This window comes from Puma concolor, chromosome D1, assembly GCF_028749965.1.
Source record: "Puma concolor isolate L17-30 chromosome D1, mPumCon1.1.hap2, whole genome shotgun sequence".
NCBI lineage: Eukaryota > Metazoa > Chordata > Mammalia > Carnivora > Felidae > Puma > Puma concolor.
The window spans coordinates 828,988-834,987 of record NC_141676.1 but is presented as its reverse complement, the minus strand read 5'-3'; positions in this window follow the sequence as shown (position 1 = coordinate 834,987).

The following is a 6,000-nucleotide window of genomic DNA, read 5'->3' as shown; positions in this document are numbered from 1 at the left end:
GTACCTTGGCCAAGGAGGGGCTGGGGCCTGGGGGGCAGCAGCTGGGCCAAGGGGCCCCAGGCGCCCCGCTCTGAAAGACCCCTGCATGGGGTGCCCGGGCTGGCCTCAGGGCCTGGGCTCTTGCCCCTCCTGTGAGTACGGGCCCCTCTGGGTAGCAGCCTCCTGTCCGGAGCCAGGCCCCCAGGATGGCAGGGGTGCCTCCATGCGCCATCCCTGGGGCTGGGCTGCCCAGGGCCACTCCTAAGGCCACTTGTGGGTCCGTGTGGGAGGGCACAGGAGACAGGCTGGGGCTGGGGCCGTCCTCAAGCTATTCCATGTCCCTCCAACTCAAGGGCCCTCGGGACTCTGGCAGTCACCCGTCCCATGGGGATGTTCTCACGTGGGCACCCCCTTCCTTGTCCCACAGACACTGCCTGGGGCGGCCCTGCCCCCGGACATCACGGCTCAAGGGGGAAATGGGAACCATGGTGACCACACCGGTGGTCTCGGATCACCAGACTCTCAGATCACCACCACCCGGTGCTGCCCCCTGCAGGGTGCCGGACGGAGGCCCCCGGGCCCAGGGCACTGGTCCTCCCCTAAGCGCCCCCAGCAGCCACCCCGGCTGGCCCGCCAGGAGTGGGGATCAGCCCCTTGCGGGTTAGGAACCTCTGTGTGGGGCACCCGTGCGGCAGGAGGGTGGCCGTCGGCCCATTTGCAGGCCTTACGGCCCCCCTCCCACAGCCTCCCGTGACCGGGCCCTCGCTGGCCCTCCCCACGTGCTCAGGGACAGGGAAGTCAGGTGGTCGCCAGAGCAAGGTCGGGGTTTGCATAAGCGGGGGGGAGGGGGGCAGGCTGCCTCCGTCAGGCCCTGGCTCTGTCTGGGGCCCAAAAGGAATGCTGGGGGTCCCGGCTGGCCCCAGACAGGCAAGTGCCCTCTGATGTCAAGTTGTGGTGTTTGGAGGTCCCAACAGCCCTGCCCCTAGCCCAGCCAGCTGAAGCCAGGAGGTCCTGTCGGAGGAACGACCCCTCTTTCTTGCATCCGTACCTACCTCACGGCCGCCTGGGGCCACGTGGAGGGGGCAGACCTAGCCCGCCACAGTCCCTCCCATCAGGGACTTAGCAGGACAGTGACAGGGCTGCTGTCCCACTGTGGCCCCCTCTCCCCAGCAAGCCGTGAAGCTGAGCCCCCCCCCCCCCAGAACCGCACGGGGTTCGCTCTCCAGGCTCCCATCGCCAGCGAGGGATGGCGATTTGCAGGGACAGGTCAAGGTCAGGGCGCGACACACAGGCTCCCAGCTGCCCTGAACACATTTCTGCCAACTGAGCAGAGGGCAGTCGACATCGAGGGACACGCCTTCGGTTGGAGGCCCGGCTGGCGGCTGGCATCTCACGGTGTCCAGAAACTAGGTGGCTTCCTGGCTCGGGGGGGGGGGGGGGGGGGGGCAGCATCTGTACTTTTTTTTTATGTTTATTTCTAAAATTTTTTTTTTTTTCAACGTTTATTTATTTTTGGGACAGAGAGAGACAGAGCATGAACGGGGGAGGGGCAGAGAGAGAGGGAGACACAGAATCAGAAACAGGCTCCAGGCTCCGAGCCATCAGCCCAGAGCCCGATGCGGGGCTCGAACTCACGGACCGCGAGATCGTGACCTGGCTGAAGTCGGACGCTTAACCGACTGCGCCACCCAGGCGCCCCTATGTTTATTTCTAAAAATAACGTTTATTTTAAAAAAACATTACCTGAAAAATAAACGCTTATTTATTTTTGAAGGAAAGAGAGACAGAGCACGGGAGGGGCAGAGAGAGAGGGAGACACAGAATCCGAAGCAGCTCCGGTCCCCGAGCTGTCAGCACGGAGCCCGACGCGGGGCTCGAACTCAGGAACCCTCAGACCAGGACCTGAAGCGAAGTCGGACGCTTAACCAACTGAGCCACCCAGGCGCTCCCAGGTGTCTGTGCTTTTTTAAAAAAGGCATCGTAAGCAGAAGCTGGACAACTTCAGACGTCCTCCTGGGAGTCAGCGTGGGCCCGCAGCCCTCTGCTCCCCCACAAAAGGCTCCCCGAGTGTCTGTGTGGGGACACACCAAGGTGCAGACCCAGGCCGCTGGGAAACGGGTCCCGGCCCTTCTCGGTGAGCCCCCACCGCCAGCCCCCCGCACGCCACACCCAGGCTTCCAGCCCCCCGCCCCCGATTCGGGAGTTGGCAGACACACTGTGGAACGTGGCTTCCGTGGGTCCGACCCTCATCGTGCACCCACGTGACTGCCACGCAAGTTTCCGTGAACTCGAGCAGCCGGTGTCCCAAGCAGATGCTTTGCCTACACACAGCCCCAGGTGGGGTCAGATCTGCGGGGCCCCAGGTTCAAACCAAGCCCGACCCAAGACAACGACAGCACAGCCTGTGTGTCTCAGCCCTGAGGCTGAGCCTCCCCCTGCCCCCAGCCTGTGACCCTGAGCAGCAACCCCAAGCCACTGGGGCCTGTCCCCTCCCATGTCCTGCTCTTTGTGAGAGCGCCCCACAGGCCGGGCCTGGGCAGGGCCGCAGGGGTCCCCTCGAGCCCCCCACCCTGTCCCAGAGAACAGCTAGGCCCCAGCCAGGCGGGGCCACTGTCCCCTTGCACTTTGAAAGGACGCGGAGGGAGGATGTGTTGGAATGTGCCAGAACTACCACTTGCTGGGACTGTCCCATCCCCGTCCCCGGGGACCGGCACCCACATTCCCCTGACAATGGGGCAGAAGCCACACGGATGCTTTTTGTTGTTTGCGTACAGGGCTGGCCAGGCTGCCTTATTTAGTTATGAGATTTATGGGGTTTTAATGAAGCCCCATCTGATGACGCAGTCACTGGTCGCACCGGGGTCCCCACCCCGGTGAGAGACACACACAGAGACACAGAGATGTGGGGAGACAACGCCCAGGTGGCCTGGCCGGCTGGCAGCCTGGCAGGGAGGGCAGCAGGGGCCGCGGGGGGGCCCCATCCCTCATCGGGCTCCTGGGCTGGGGAGGTCGGAGGTTGGTGGCCGTGCCCGTTGGCCAAGGGGGACGAGGTGTATCCATGTGTCATAAAGTCAACAAGCAGGCAGTGCCATGGACCAGGGCTCCCGGGGTTCGCTCCTCACTCCTCCCCTGCAAGCACCCGGCCGGTGGGTCAGACGTGCCGAGGCTCCCGCCCGGCTCAGCTGAGGACCCAGCCGGGAGGGTCTGCTCGAGCGGACACAACAGGTGCATCTGAGAGCCTGGGCCCATCCCCCTTCCTCCTTAAGAAGGCCCTGGAATCCCCCTCCACGAACAGCTGAAAAGGGGCCTCCAACGCGTGCACCCCACGTCCGCGGAGCAGTGTCCACAGCAGCCAGGGGTGGGGGCCACCCGAGGGGCATCGGTGGACGAGCGGACGGACGAGACGTGGTCCCTCCGCACAGTAGATTTTCCAGCCTTTATGAGAGGGACGTGCTGACACCTGCTAGGGCACAGATGGGCCCGGAGGACGTGACACAGGGGAGTGGGCCAGACACACGGTGTGGTCCACTCCTATGAGGTCCCTGGAGTCGCCAGAAAGCAGGAGGGCGGGTGTGCGTAATGCCCTGGGCTGTGTGCTTAGACGCGGTGAGGAGGGTGCGGTTCATGTGTATTTTGCCACAATTAAAGTTTTAAATTTTCATGAGGAGGAACCACATTAAAGAAATAATGGGGGTGACACCCCAACGGGAAAAGACAAAAGGCCTCGGAAGGGGTGGGGGGTGCTCAGAGAGAGCCAAGCAAGCCCGGAAAACGAAAGCCTGGACCCCGTGGTGAACCGCTGGGGTCGGGAGGGACTGGGGGTGCTGACCGGGCATGGCTCCCCCGTGTGGACCCTCGTGAGAATGCATCAGCCGGGTGAGTCAGCTCAGCGAGAGGGGTGCGCGCGAATCTGAGAAAGGTGGGCCGGGCTGGGGCTCCTCCCCGTGCTCTGGTGGCAGGAACAGGCAGTGGTCCAGCCAAGAGAAAGGATGTTTGAACTTTTATGCCCAGCCGAACTGGGGGCGCCTGGGTGGCTCCGTCGGTTGGGCGTCCGACTTCGGCTCAGGTCGTGATCTCTCGGTCCGTGGGTTCGAGCCCCGCGTCGGGCTCTGCGCCGACGGCTCAGAGCCTGGAGCCCGCTCGGATTCTGTGTCTCCCTCTTTCTGTGTCCCTCTCCCGCTCGTGCTCTGTCTCTCTCAAGAATAAACATTTAAATAATAAAAATATACCCGGCAGAACGCTCACTCAAACTGGAGGACACAGAACCCTCCTCAGCTCTTGAGCCTCCAAGGTCTTGCCACAGACACCCGTGTGGCTGTGCCCGGATGCTCTCTCCCACACGCCACCCCCGTCCCCCGTGCAGGACCCCCCCTGCGTCAGCCAGCACCCGACGGGCACCCCCTGCAGGGCTGGAGCCACCCTGGCACCACCGCCTCAGGGGAGGTGACGGTGCAGCCCCCGCCCCGCCCCCGGGAGGGGCCTGTGCCCAGCTGCAGCGAGGGCCACAGGGTCACAGCACCTGCCGCTCTCCCGAGAGCCTCTATCCAGCTTCTGGGCAAACCGTGCCGGCGCCCTGCGGGCAGGGAGGGCAGCAATGCTCCCTGTGGCTGGTGAACGGCCCCGCACCCGGCCGACGGGTCGAAAGGGCCCCGAGACGCCTGCAGTTTGGGGCCAGTTCTGCTCTTCGGGGTCTCCTCCTGTTTGGGCCCTGATTTCACGGACAGGAGGCCACAGTGCCCGCCCGTGTCCGGGTGCAGGGCATCCTTCCCAGGGGTCAGGCTTCAAGTTCTCGGCACGCGGTGGCGGTGGACTCGGCCAACAGTAGGGGGCAGCCGGGGCAGGTGGGGGGTCAGGCGGAGGGGCAGCGTCCAGGCTCCCCGGGGGGGGGGGTGCTGCCGGCCCCGAAGTCACGAGCCATTTCCGCTGGCTCGCTGCCTATGACGTGAGGGGAGGCTCGACCCCCCCCACCCCCCGCCGCAAGATCACCACGTGGATTAAGCAGTTTCGGCCTCGGTCCCCGGCGCTGAGCCGGCACCCGCTCCCCGTCGTCCCTTCCGGGTTTTCAGGAGATGTGTTCTCATGGCAGGTGCCCACGAGCAACGGCCCCCGAAGCCCTACGGCCCCTCCAAGCTTCCCGCGCTGTGCACCTGGCCCTCCCCTCCCCATGTCGTCCTGGGGCGGCCTGATGCGCCACAGTCACTGTCCCCCGTCCAGGAGGCCGGAGCCGGAGGTCCAGGCGTGGGCGGGGCCGAGTCTCCCCGGGGCCTCTCTCCTTGTGTGCAGACGGCCGCCCTCTCCCAGTGTCCTCACAGGGTCGTCCCTCTGCCCGTGTCTGCGTCCTGATGCCCTCTTCCTACAGGGACCCCGGTCACACGGGATCGGGGCCTGTATTTTTACTTGGTTACATTGTCCTTTCCCAAACATAACTGTGACACGGTCAAATGCACGCACCTTAACGCGCATAATGGCTTGTGACTTTAATGACTTGATTAGGTCCTTCCCTACCCTGAAGTCATAAATACACCTTTATCTTCTCCTGAAAGTTCACAAGTTTTGCTGGGAATAACCTCTAGTTATTTAACCCACTTGGTAACTCACCTTACCCTGGGGGTGGGGCGCCAACCCCGCAGCATCCCATCCCGCGGGTCCACCTGTCCGTCCACCTGCCCCGCACCCAGGTCACGTGCAGATGGATGAACCACCCCCCCCCACCCCCACGGGAAGCTCCCTACAGATTCGGAAGGGCATCTCCCTGGATTTATACAGCTGTTTGCCGAGAACTGACCTTATTTTGCAAAACCGAACCTGCCGTTTCGAGAGCATGACGCTCTCTCCCGGCACCAACACCTTCCTGTGTGCCCTTCCGTAACGGAGAGTAATTTTCTCAGAACGGCCGGGAGCTGCCGTCTGATGTGCTCTCAGGAATCTATACAGGGTCTCTGGCTGCCATTAGTGAGATAATCTTCTCTAATACATTTTCTGCTTAGTTTTGGGTATGTTTTCATTAACTTTGTATCCAAC